Source organism: Rattus norvegicus, chromosome 12 (assembly GCF_036323735.1).
Source record: "Rattus norvegicus strain BN/NHsdMcwi chromosome 12, GRCr8, whole genome shotgun sequence".
Taxonomy (NCBI): domain Eukaryota; kingdom Metazoa; phylum Chordata; class Mammalia; order Rodentia; family Muridae; genus Rattus; species Rattus norvegicus.
In genome coordinates this window covers 20744115-20757916 of record NC_086030.1, presented here as the reverse complement: position 1 = coordinate 20757916, position 13802 = coordinate 20744115, and the positions used below count along the sequence as shown (strand labels likewise).

The following is a 13802-nucleotide window of genomic DNA, read 5'->3' as shown; positions in this document are numbered from 1 at the left end:
CGTAAAGCACACCTTTTCACCAGAGACTCATCCACCTAGCCAGTGCCCTTCAACTGCTTGGAACTCAATTATCCGTGCTCAATTATTGCAGTCATTGTTACTCATTAGCTGCACTGACCGATACTGAGCTATGCCGGTCTTTTGTCCTGTGAAATAATTTCAAGCAACCATTCTGAGGTGGAGGAACTTAGACCCTCTTCCTATCGATTACATAGAGCAAGTGAGACTGAGTCCCAGGCACCAAGTGCCCCATCCCTTGGAAGATCCAAGAATATGGAGTGGCCCAGGTAGCATTTGCATGAGACAAGAATGAGAAGGCAATATAGACAGGTAGCTCCAGGTTTGCACAACACACACACACACACACACACACACACACACACACACACACACACACACCGCACACAGAAGGTCCTCCTGCTCTCTGCTGCTTGACTTTGGTCTTGGTGGGATCTGTCCCTGGCTAGCCCTGGATTCCGGTCCTTTATCTAGACAAATAACAAAAGTGGAAGCCAGCGCTTCACCCTGCAGGTGGTCTCTACGCCCAGCAGCTCCCAGCAACCCACAGGACCCTCTCTGTAAGGGTGGGGCCAGCTGGGCCCCAGGCATCCAGGCTCTGCCAGAGCCATCCCAGAACAATTTGTAATGTTGAAACACCAGTTTCCCTTTATCTCTGGGCAAAGCTTTCTTGGTTCTGGGCAATTAACCCAAATGGAGCCTCAGCCATGTGGGCTCTGGTCCTTGAAGATCAAAAGTGCCCGGCCACAAGCTTTAATTATGTCATTATCTTGCCCCCCCTTCCCCCCCCAGGCTAAGGATCGGGCCTTTCCAGTTCAGGCTCCCCAGAAAACAAGATAAGTCTGTGCTGGGGTGGGAGGGCACCTCCAGGCTGCTTTCCACTCCCTAGTAATTGTTTTTATTTTCACTTTTAAATACACAAATAGAAATTATGTTTAAAATAGCATAGGAGCCCACAATAGACCCGTGGATATTTTGCGAATAAAGACCCATGTAAAGGAAAGTGTGGTGGCTTTTGAAAGGAAAGGCCCAGGGGCTAGGGAATGGAGTTGATAGTGTCCTTGCCTATCATATACAAGGCCCTGGGTTCTACTCCCAGCAACAAATAAAAACAACTCTGGTGATGCATGCTTGTAATTCCAGCATTCTGGAGGCAGGAGTTCAAGGTCATCGTTGGGACACACATTGAGCTCAAGGCCAATCATGTCTTAAAGAGGGAGGGGAGGAAGGAGAGGACAGGAGAAAAGCCCAGCCAGGCATGGTAGTGCATGCCTATAATCTTAGTACCAGGGAAACTGGGGCACGAGTATTGCCTCAACTCTAAGGATTAGCCTAGGCTATCCTTATAGTAAGATCCTGTCTCAACCCAAAGTAACAAAAATGTGGAAACCCAAAGAACAGAGTCTGCCCTGGTCAGAAGTTGAAGCCACTCTTGGCCACCAGGCATTTAGGTGTGTCTGGTCAGAACTGTTACCTGCAAAGCACAGGTGTGTAAGAAAAACATTTTAGTCGTGGAACAGATATACCTGTGTACCACATCCCACATCCGTGCCTGGTGCCTCTAGAGGCCAGAAGAGGGTATCAGATCCCACGAAACTGGAAGTACAGACAGTGATGAGATGCCATGTGGATGCTGGGAATCAAACCCAGGTCCTCCAAAAGGGCAGCCAGTGCTCTTGACCACTGAGCCATCCCACCAGCCCCCAAAGTAAGACTCTGTGGTAGTGACGTTTGTACTATGGATTAGTGATAATATTTTGCAGGTAGGGAGTTAAATAAAGAATATGGTTGCTACTCGTTGTACCTCTGTCTTTTTTTTTTTTTTTTTTCCTTCCTCTGTTAAATGTGATTCAAGTACCTGTAGAAATCAGTCCTGGTTGAGGTACAAGCCTGTCATCCCAGCACTCCGGAGGCTAAGGTAATAAGATCAGAAGTTTCAAGCCAGCTTGGGCTACACAACCTGACCCTATGTCCAAATAAATAAATAATTTTTTTATGGAAAATAGTATCTGGAACCCTTTATGGTGGTTTATGCCTATAATTCTAACCCTCTTGAGCCCGAGGCAAGAGGATTGGGAGTTCGAGGCCAGCCCGGGTTACATAATGAGTTTCAGGCTAACATGGGCAACCTCATGAATTGTCTCAAAACAACAACAAAAACCCCCAAATCAAGGGAGGGGAACTTGTGTCCCCATATTCCCTCTTTGAGCCCGCAGGTAAGGATTCTAGCTTGGGAATGTGGTCAGGGTGTGGGGTGGGGGACACACCTACCAGCAGGGCTCAACTGGGACCTACACTGCCTTCTCTTCCTGCTGTGTGACTCCGGGTAAACTGGCCTCTCAGACATTCAGGCTGCCTGTTTCTCGTAGCAGGCATCTGGATGCACGTGGAGGAGCGGAAGTATAGCAGGCCTTCGTGGAGCCCACAGTCTCTAGGAAGTAATAAACCAAGCAGCAAAGTAGCTGTCACTTCAGGTGGCTGGGAAGGGATCGTTATGAAAAGAAGCAGACCAAGAATTCTAAGTCAAGATAACAAGAGCAAGTGCTAAGTCCCAGAGGCAGGAACCTGTTCAACAAGTCCCAGGTTCTGCAAAGAGGAGAGGAGGATGGGAGGAAACGGGTTGGAGCAGTGTGAGGGGGATGACCATGGGCCTTTGAGGCCAAAGGAAGGAAATGTAATTTGTTTGGGTTTCCCCCACACAGACTTGGGTTTATCATATTAAGTCAAGGTGTGGCCTCAAACTCATGAGATCCTCCCCCATCCACCTTTTAAGCACCGAGATGAGAGGTATATATACTCAGCTGAGATTTGTTTTTTTCCTGGAAAGGATGAAGCCATCAAGGGGAACGCAGAGTGTAATGCTATAATGGGACCAGCCACTTTCCCCAAACAGTGAACTAAGAAGTGTCATGGAGGGAGTAGGGCTCTTTGTGGCCCTGAATGTATGGTCAGAGCATCTGTCCTCTCAAGACAGACCAGCATGGATTTCCTCAAGGCACAACCACCTCCACACCATCAACTGCCTCCATGGTCCCCAAGCTCAACCCCATCACCCTGGGGTGCACACCAGTATGATAGAAGCCACAGCCCTGTCAGGACAGCCTCCCTGTCCATGCCTTGGTGTCACAGCTCTCAGATTCTATGAAGTCTCAGCTGTGCTCTGAACACAGATGATCCCCATGCTGAGAAAGGAGTGGTAGGTAGCTTTACATGAGGCTGTCTCATGCACATTGGAGAACAGACCCAGAGAAGAGAGGGCTGTTACAGGAAGAGCACAGAGAAAATACTGACCAGGCTCGAGATCCGCAAAGCCCCAGTGGGACATAGGCCCAGGCACAAACGTGAAGAAGCAGATGAAGCTCTTAATCCTGACCACTTGCTGTGGTGTAGACAGTCCCTGTGAGAGGAACATTGGGGGTCAAGATGAGGCCATGGAGTGGTACTGAGGGCTCCTGGTGCTGGACAGGACCACTTCAATGTGATGTCCAGCCCCTAAGGAAGCAACACAGAACACAATGGCAACCCCAGAGGTGCTGTATGATCCAGTGATAGGCCTCAACACTGAGTTCCCAGGGTGCGCCCATGGTGTGACCACCATGCATCCTGGAGAACCTCACGGAACTTGGTGGGGCTCCTAATGTCTGCAGCATGCTTTTTCTTGACTGGGAAATCTAAGAGCATGGAGGAGGTGATGTTGCAAGGAAGAGGGAAGAAAAGAGAAAGAGCAAAGGAAGACTGATGACAGATACTTAGGCAGATAGGTGGATACATAGCGACATAGGTTATAGCCACTGGTAGATGACAAATACATAAATACAGATAAATGGACACAAGATAAACGGCACACAGACACATATATACGTCAGAAGTAAAATAGATACATAATAGATGATCAATGAATATATGATAAATTATTTGCTGAATGATGGATAACAGAGGATAGATGGTTGATGGGTAGATAATATATAATGATAAGTAGATAGATAAAAGTTAGGTAGATAAGCCAGGAAGTGATGTTGTGAGCCTTTAATCCCAGCAGAGACAGATGGACATGTGGATCTCTGTGAGTTCAAGGCCAGCCTGGTCTATAGAGCAAATTCCAGGACAGCCAAAGGTACACAGAAAAAAAAAAACATGGTAGAAAGAAAAGGAAAAAGAATAGGTAAATAGAAGAATAGGAGATAAATAATAGATATCTGATAGCAGGTTGGCTAATAGATATAAAATAGACAAATAGACTATATATATTATATATATATATATAGAGAGAGAGAGAAGCTTAATAGCTACAAAGATATGATGATACATAAATTGGATACACAGATGATAGATAGGTAAAGGGACAGCTGTAAATTGAGGTAAAGGGTGTACTATTTGCACTACTTATCATTATCCTGTTTTGTTTTCTTTTTGATAGAGTCTCATGTTGCCTAAGCTGGCCCTGAACTCACTAGGTTGCCATTGCCAATGTCATGGTCCTCTTGCCTTCACCTCCCGAGTGCTGTGACTGTATGTGGGATTATGTATGCCCCCACATACGGCCTATGGCCCTCTGGAAATGGATTCCAGGACTTGCGCCATCTAGACAGGCACTCTCCCTGCCGAGCCACACTCCCAGCCCTCATTGTCCTGTTTTTACTTTTCTGCAAAATGGAAAATTTTCAAAATGAAAAATGGTGACAATTCCTTCTTCACTATCAGTCTCCTAGGAGGCCAGGAGCTTCCAGGATATGAAAAGTCCCAGTAAGTCACCAGCTACAGGCCAACAGGATGGCACTGGTTCACACTTTTATGTGAAAAGATCACCAGGCTGAGTGTGGTGGTGCAGACAGCAGACCCTACACTCAGAAGCATCGCAGAGAGATGCTACCATCCTGGGCTACACAGTAAGACCATGTATCCAGAAAAGGAGAGCTGAGGGAGAGAGAGGAGGAGGACAAGGAAGAAGGGAGGAAGAGGAAGAGGCAGAGGACGGCAGTGACTTGGACTCAATGATTAATGTCGGACATCCAGAACAAATGTAAAGCCTGAACAGTAGAACCCTTCACCATGTACAACACAGTGGGTTTTCACTGTGTGTTGCACTGCATGCACATCACACTAACCAGACTGCCAGTCCTCGGCCTCATACATGCTAGGCCTGCCTTCTACCTCTGAGCCACGCCCAGCCCCTCACTGGGGGATTCTAGGCAGGGGCTCTACCACTGAGCCACGCCCCCAGCCCCTCACTGGGGGATTCTAGGCAGGGGCTCTACCACTGAGCCACGCCCACAGCCCTTCACTAGGGGATTCTAGTATACTGCTGAGCTATATCCCTGGCCTTTTAACTTTTTTATTTGGAAACAGGATCTTGCTAAATTGGCTAGGCTGGCTCTGAACTCACTTTGTAACTTAAGCTAGCCTTGAACTTGCCATCCTTTTGCCTCAGTCTCCCAAGTGGCTGGAATGAGAAGCCCTGTTAATGGTAGCCATATTTGAGAGCATTTCTTTATTTGCTTGTTTATTTAATGTAGGGTGTGTGTGTGTGTGTGTGTGTGTGTGTGTGTGTGTGTGTGTGTGTGTACATGCCATGGCACATGTGGATGTCAGAGGAGGATAACTTACAGGAGTTCTCTCTGTTCTGAGCATCAAACTTAGTCTTAATAGCAAGTGCCTTTATCTAATGAGCCATCTTGCTGGTCCATTAGCTAGATTTTAAAATGCATGTGTGTCCCAATTCACATAGAAGAAGGGGGATGAGCATAAGGAGGATGTGTTGCCTGAAAAGAATCCAAGAGCAGGTGGAAGCATGAAAACGCAGCTGCTTTCTTTCCAGCCTTGGCCAGGCAGCCATAGCTGGCCACGGAGTAGTGGCTTCCAGAGTAGCTGTGCACTTATGACCCAACACCTGAGTGCCAGCCTAGCAAAGGGATCTAAATATGGAAACAGTCCCTTTTCTCAGAAGGCCTGACATGGAATGATGTAAAATAGCAATGTCAGATATGAAAGTGTACACCTGTAATTCCAGCACTCAGGAGGCTGAGGCAGGAGGGCCTGAGCCCCTGTCTGAGAGCCTGGCTCAATGAGGCCATATATAAATCATTAAATGAGATCACAGACCAGAGATAAATATATTTCCAGCTTTGGAAAATTCTCATCTTGTTTTCCTGGAGATTCTTCCATTGCCTGAGATCATGGCTCCCATCCATCCCTTGATGGTTCAGGAGCCAGGGTGCAGTGCTGGTCCATGCCGTCTCTCCTACTCTACAGTTCCTGGAGTGAAGATATCTCTACAGGGGCTGCTTGTCTGCTATAACCTCCATGTAGGCAATCTGATCTGCACTCACAACATCTTCAAAGAATGTGTGTGTGTGTGTGTGTGGTGTGTGTGGTGTGTGTGATGTGTGAGGTGTGGTGTGTGTGTGTGATATGTGGTGTGTATGGTGTGTGTGTGTGGTATGTGTGGCGTGTGTGTGATGTGTGTGTGGTGTGTGGTGTGTGTGGTATGTGGTGTGTATGGTGTGTGGTGTGTGTGTGTGTGTGGTGTGGTATGTGGTGTGTATGTGGTGTGTGTGTGTGTGTGTGTGTGGTGTGGTATGTGGTGTGTATGTGGTGTGTGTGTGTGTGTGTGTGGTGTGTATGTGGTATGTGGTGTGTGGTGTGTGTGTGTGGTATGTGTGGTATGTGTCTGTGGTGTGTGTGTATAGTGTGTGTGTGTGATGAGTGTGGTGTGTGGTGTGGTGTGGTGTGGTGTGTGGTGTGTATGTGGTGTGTGTGTGTGTGTGTGTGTGTGGTGTGGTATGTGGTGTGTATGTGGTGTGTGTGTGTGTGGTGTGTATGTGGTATGTGGTGTGTGGTGTGTGTGTGTGTGTGTGGTATGTGTGGTGTGTGTCTGTGGTGTGTGTGTATAGTGTGTGTGTGTGATGTGTGTGGTGTGTGGTGTGTGGTGTAGTGTGGTGTGGTGTGTGTGTATGTAGTGTGTGTGGTATGTGTGTGTATGTAGTGTGTGTGTGTGTGTGTGGTGTGGTATGTGTGTGGTGTGGTGTGTGGTGTGTGGTGTGATGTGTGGTGTGTGGTGTGTGTGGTGTGTGTGTGGTGTGTATGTGGTATGTGGTGTGTGGTGTGGTGTGGTGTGTGTGGTGTGTGTGTATGTGGTGTGTGTGTGTGTGGTGTGTGTGGTATGTGGTGTGTGGTGTGGTGTGTGGTGTGTGGTGTGTGTGGTATGTGGTGTGTGGTGTGTGGTGTGTGTGGTATGTGGTGTGTGGTGTGTGGTGTGGTGTGTGTGTGTGGTGTGTGTGGTATGTGGTGTGTGGTGTGTGGTGTGGTGTGTGGTGTGTGTGGTGTGTGTATGTAGTATGTGTGGTGTGTGTGTGGTGTGGTGTGGTGTGGGGTGGGGTGTGTGTGTGTGTGTGTGTGTGTGTGTGTGTGTGTGTGTCCTATTTTCTCCCACAGTGGGTTCTGGGAATTGAACTCAGGCCGTCAGGGTTGTACAGCAAGTGCTCCTCTGCTAGTGCTAGGACCTCAGGAGCTGGAAGACAGGAAGCTGCAGACATAAAAAGCTCCAACTCACTGCTTCTCTGCACCTTCTTCCCTAATCTTCATGCTGTCTCTGTCCTGTATTTTCTATACCAACCTGCTGCCTGCCCCTGGGGTGTCCCCTGACTCTGAGCTGCACCCCTGGACCACAGGAATCCAACCAGGCAGGCCCACACACAAAGTACTTGGGAGACTATGTCTGTGGCTATGCCCTTGACCTGGTGGACTGGTACGTGGGAGTGACCCCAGGCTGGTCACACTGTGTTGGGGGCTGGGGAGGTGAGGGCAGAGTCTTTCTTATAAAGAGGCACCCCACACATGGTTCGAGTGGGCATAGGTGGCCTTGCCTTAGGACTGGGGGCAAAGGAGTCAGATAGGAGTCTTCAGTGAAGCCAGAAATGGGGATATGGTGAGAATTCAAAGAGAGACGTGTGACAGAAAGAAAACAAAACCAGGCCTATCAGAAGCTGAGGCAGGAGGATGACAAGTTTAAAGGCAATTTAGTGGGATCCTGTCTCAAAAAAACAAAACAAAAACAAAAAAAACCTAAAAATCAACAGGTTGGGACAAAAGCTCCTGAATTCAGTACCCAGTGTGCACGTAAAAAGCTGGGTGTGATAGCATGTCCTTGTAATTGTGGTGCTGGAGCAGCAGAGACGGGGGATCCATGAGGCTCCCTAGCCAGCCAGTCTACACTGGCCAGTCTAGGCCAACGAAGAGACTCTGTTTAAAAAACATAAAACAAAACAAAACATAAAAATAGGGCTTTTCTAGCTTGCCTTCAACAAATATACATATATACACATAGACAAATGAACGAATTTTTTTAAAAAGGGGCGTACCCTGTCGTTTCAGTGACTGTGGCTGTTTCCATCCCCCACATTGTCTAAAGAGATCACAACTTTACAACGCTGGCCAAGGAAGCTGGCGACGGTGCTGATCTGTGGGACTCGAGTTCAGATAGCAGGGCAGGCCACTCAGCTGTACCCAACCAGTTCATCTTCTAACTTCATCATCAGCACCCACACTCTCTGGATGGCTGTATTCCTGAGAACACTGTGGTTAGGAGAAGACAGAACTGTGCAGCTGGCCAGGCCTGAATCCGATGTCTACCCTGCCTGTTCACCAAGGAAAACTGCCCTCAGAGAGTGAGGACAACCGGGGCTGTCTGAGCTCTAGGCCCTATCCTCAGCCTCTCTATCCTGGCCACCTAAGTGTCCTGTTATATCTTGGTAAGGTAACCTCTGCTCCCGCACCCTGTGGTAAGGGTGACTTGGGTCTCACATCTCCACTGGGTGAGCTCAGCTATATCCTTCTGCCTTCGAGACTATGGACAGAATCACAGTCCTGCCTTAGATCCTCCCCTTCCTGTCACCGGGGAGGCTGGGTCACCCAGGCGGCTCCTCTAATGCAGAAGGACAAAGTCCAGGCAGGTAATCTCATCCTCATCCCATCTCAGAATAGGGAGGCCCCAGCATCCCTGTGGCAGCCACCTCCCTCTGAAGCCACGTGAACTTCCCTAGAAAGGCCAGCAGCCTTTTTCCCTAGCGTCTACTTGGTCCAAAGGCCTCAGAGGTGAGAAAGGGCTCTGGCCCAGAGAGGTAGCCACTCTGCCACCTGCTGGCTATGCATCCTTCCACCAGTTGCTTCACCTCTCTGAGCCTTTGCTGGCCTCAAGGATGAAGAGATAATGAAGCAGAAAGAGTTGCTAATTAGGACTGTTGGAGGATCCGTTATGGCTGAGCCTGGCATGGAGCCCAAATGCAGCCAGCATTGAGCCTTCCTGGTGGCAGAGAAGGCTGAATACCAGGGGCACATGGCAGACTTCAATGACTCGGCTCCACCCAAGGAAGAGGAGCTCACACCTCTGGGTGACAGGAGTCCTAGGTGGCACTGCAAGAAGGGTAGCCCTGTCCATCTCTAGGCCAATCTTGGCAGTAAAATGACAGCAAGTAGCCCTAAAGGATTCTAGGCAGGGGCTCTACCACTGAGCCACACCCCCAGTCCCTCACTGGGGGATTCTAGGCAGGGGCTCTACCACTGAGCCACACCCCCAGTCCCTCACTGGGGGATTCTAGGCAGGGGCTCTACCACTGAACCACACTCCCAGCCCCTCACTGGGGGATTCTAGGCGGGGCTCTACCTCTAAGCTACAACCAAAGCTCCCCACCCCATTTCTTAAAGAAGAGGTTGTTCACATAGTTCTGGGTGTGTTGAAACCACTATGTAGACCAAGCTGACCTTGAACTCATAGAGATCTACCTGCTTCCTCCCAAAAGCTGGGTTTTAAAGGCATGCACCAGAATGGCCAGCATCAAAGCCCATTTTTTTTCTTTTTTAATTTTTATATACGGTCTCATTAATTTTCTCAGACTGGTCTTAAGTTTATTCAGTAGCCCCGGTAGATCTTGAACTAGTAATCCTCCTGCCTCAGCCCCCTGAACCACTAAGGTGACTGGCCTGTGTCACCAGACCAGGCTAAGCATGGTTTTGTTTTGTGTTGGACTGGTTTTTCGGTCTTACTATATAGCTCTGGCTCTCCTGAAACTCATTACGTTGTAACCTCGAACTCACAATGATCCACCTTCTTCTGCCTCCCAGTGCTGAGATTAAAGGCTTAAGCCACCATGCCTGGCCTGGATTTAAATAATAATTTACCACATCACTCTATCCTCAAAGCTCCAGGGGACAGAGAAGTTCAACAGACATAGCTTCAAAGGGCCTGGGTGTGAAATTGGCTGGCTGCCTCAGAACCAGAAGAACCAACTAAACAGTTCACACATACAACAAGGTAGTCGTACACCTCTGCCTGCTTTATTCTACAATGCTCCTTGTACACGACCTATGGCTACTCTAGCCCTCAGTTCCCCAGAAATGGTGACACTGGCTGTCAGAGGTGTCCATAACAAACGGTCCCAAAACTTAAGAGGCTCAAGAAAAAAATTATGACTTCATGATTCCAGGAGCTCTGAATTTAGGATGGATTAGCTGGGCCCACAGAAAGCTTGCATGAACTCACGCAGGAGGGCAAGAGACCTCATGGCTCTGCCTCTGGGTGCCACCTGTAAACTGATCACTCACAAGTCATAGAACCCCAGAAGGGGCATAGATGGCTGGGAACTGCCTGACTGTGAGACCCAAAACGCATGGCCATTTGGTACAAAGCCCCAGCAGCCTGACTATTCCCCTTAGAACTGTCAAGGGCTTGTAAACCAACAGAACATTGGGAAAAAAGGCAAGCACCCTATGAGTCAAGAGAATGGCCTCCTAGATAACAGAAGTCCCAGGGAGGGTGAACCTTGTTTGTTATCCTCTTAAAGAATATCCCCACCTAATGACACCCATCACCCAACTCTCTGGAACCACAGGGGACTACATCCTCTGGTTTAAGGCAGAGGAGGGTTCCCCATATGTGGCCCAGTTGCCCCATCAAAGCCTGGCTCAAGGCCCCCACCACTGTTCCTTGGCCCTATGCCTATAATTTGGGAAGCACACACTGTATGCTTGGAGGTCCCAAGACCTAAAACAAACATGCAAGGAAAGACCATTGGGGCAGCGCCTGGTGCATGCTAGTACAGAACACAACTGAAGAGAGCAGCTAGCCCAGCCCGCCCTCATTCCCAGTCTCTTCCCTCCCTTCAAGAACCCCCACTTCTTAGAGCAGACCTACCAGGGCCTCCCCCAAGGGCAGCATGAACCATCCACCTCACCTGCCTCCGGCTCTGGACCACAGAAAGTACATCCTGATGAAGTAATGAGGACAAGGGAGAGCCGTCCACTATATCCTATACCTATGCTAAGCAGTTGTGGGGAGCCTAGGTCCAGACTTGTGTGTGTTGGGAGAGTATCTGAGAGGGCTTCCTGGGAGAGGCAGCTTTTAAGATTGGCTGCACCCTCCAGGGCAAGGGTCTTCCCCTTCTTACCACGTACCATTCTCTCCTCTTCAGGGAAATCAGATCTCAGGAATCTTCCAGAACAGCAGCTCAGCGGGTGCCCTCCCTGCCCTGGGGCCACTGGGCTGTGTCACCAGTCTGGAATGCACTTTCAATTCCCCTGCCCTCTCCTGTCCCTCCCCACAGGAGGCCAGCTCATCATTTCCCCGTGGAGAGGTGGGGTCTGGAACAAGGAATCTAGCGGCTCTCAGGATCTGGGGTGTCCTGGAGGCAAGAATTGAGAGTAAACTTCTTCCAGGCCCAGCCCCTCCAAGATTCCTCTCTGCCCTCTAGGGTGAATAAGGGGAGATGGCTCTAGTGACCGCCCAGAGATGGGATGCAGATACAGCCACCAGAGACTCAATCTTGGATACATTCTGATGTTCTGATCTTCCGACCGTGCCTCAGATTTTCTCTGGAGGAGTCCACTGGAGCCATCAGCTACGTTTCTTTATGGGGGACACTGTTGTCTTTCTGGATTGGAAGCAAGATTTCAGTGGTTCCCAGAGCCTCCTTGGCCTGTCAGTTTTCACAGGTCCTCTGAGGCCCGCTTGGCTGGTCCCTGGTCCCTAGTTCCCTTTTCTTGGATGGGGAGGAGGATATGGTCCAAACCTCTCAAGTAGAGTCCACTTGGAAATCTGCTGTGGCCTTTCCCACCACCCCATTTCTAGCCCAGCAACTGTCGACAAGAGAGGTGCCCTGGATAGCCTTGGGCAGCCTTGGAGGGTAGCACCTTCTACGAAGTGAACCCCACTTGCCACAGGCCCTTTGTACCTGGTCCTCAGATGCCGAGAGGCTGGCCTTGCCAATGCCAGGCGTCCATCAGTCTGAATAGGGGGATGCCAATGAGGCCTCCCATCCCTTTCTAGTTGGGTGAGCACCCTGTAGTATAGGGGTGGGAGTGGGGAGGATTAGCTCCAAGATACATTGAGAGCCACAGGGCTCCACATACTCTGACATAGGGTCCTCAGAATGGACGAATGTCACTGCTCACATGCCTTGTTAGACTTGGGACCCTGGCCCACTTTCTGAGGATTTTCCACTCCCTGTTACTTCAATATCATTGTCGGATCGGACTCTGGATTCAGGCTTGCAAAACAGGGCCATGCCAACAGCTCACAGTCAGACATGGACAAAGACATCAGGAGGTATCGGTCCCATGGTTTGGTGGGTGCACGCCACAGAGGTGCGTAGACACCTCAAGGACTCTAAAGTGGGCCGCGAGGACAGGCTTCCTTGAGTCAGGTGTAGGCAGGACCCTGAGTTGTGGTCAGCCCCATGGCCAGTACATGGCTCCCCTTGGTGCCCATCACTACCTCACACTGCCCCCTAGTCCTCATGTCTTCCTGGGGACTCCCAGGAAGCACAATAGCCTCCCAGGGGAAACCTGGCTGGGTTCCAGTGGGTAGGACTCCGCTCATAAACAGTTTTATGGCCCTAGGGAAGGCAGAGCTGGCCAAGATATACTGGGTTGGGCAGAGATGACCCAGGCTCTACTCCATGCCCCTTACTCCTTTGCTGTGAACTGCTTCTCACTCTAAATTCAACACCCCTGTGCAAAATGAGCCCCATGGGGACATTACAAGGTGTGGTGGGTCTGAAATTTGTCATGCTTGGTGAAAACTGGCACTCACAGAGAGTGAGGAGGAAGAGGGGGGGAGGAGGAGGGGAGGAGGAGGAAGAGGAAGAGGAGGAAGAGGAAGAGGAGAGACACAGACACAGAGAGATAAGGAGAGATGTTAGGGGCACAGACTGAGAAGATAGACTGAAACAAGAGAGGGAAAGAGAGACAGAGCAACAGAGAGGAAAGACAGAAAGAGAGAAAAACAGACAGGGAAGGAAGATAGGAAGGTGGATAAAGATGAGACAAAGACTGAGACATTGAGAAACAGAGACAGAGAGGGAGAGAGAAAGAGACAGAGAGAGACATGGACAGAGAGAGACAGAAACAGAGAGACAGAGAGAAAGACAGAGGGAGAAGGAGAGAGGTAGAGACAAGAGGAGAGAGAGAAAGAGAGAGAGAGAGAGAGAGAGAGAGAGAGAGAGAGAGAGAGAGATCCTGAAAGGTCACTCCAGCCCTATAGCCCGGTGGGCAGGCTTGCTGAGTGATTGGTAGGTTAAAAGAGTGGGGAATTGACCAAGCAGGGAGTGTCAGCCTTGGATCTTGGATGGCACCAGATACCTTCCTGAGAGGGGTTTTATATTCTTTTGGGGTTAGCACTCTCATGCTGGGCCCCAGGTGACAACTTCAGTGATAAAAAGTTCTGTGAGGCTTACCTCTACCTCAGAGGGTGACTCTCTCCTTTCTACCCTTAGCCCAATACAAGATCCTCCACG

General features: G+C 49.6%; 1 long non-coding RNA gene across 1 annotated transcript; it reads right to left on the bottom strand.

The window, feature by feature from the left end:
- Nucleotides 1-7470: 7470 nt before the first annotated feature.
- On the bottom strand, nucleotides 7471-11600 carry LOC103691050 (uncharacterized). The gene is made up of 3 exons (XR_595272.3): nucleotides 11464-11600; nucleotides 8376-8589; nucleotides 7471-8256 (listed from the first exon to the last, which is right to left on the bottom strand). It is a non-coding gene; the product is annotated as an uncharacterized LOC103691050 (long non-coding RNA).
- Nucleotides 11601-13802: the final 2202 nt, after the last annotated feature.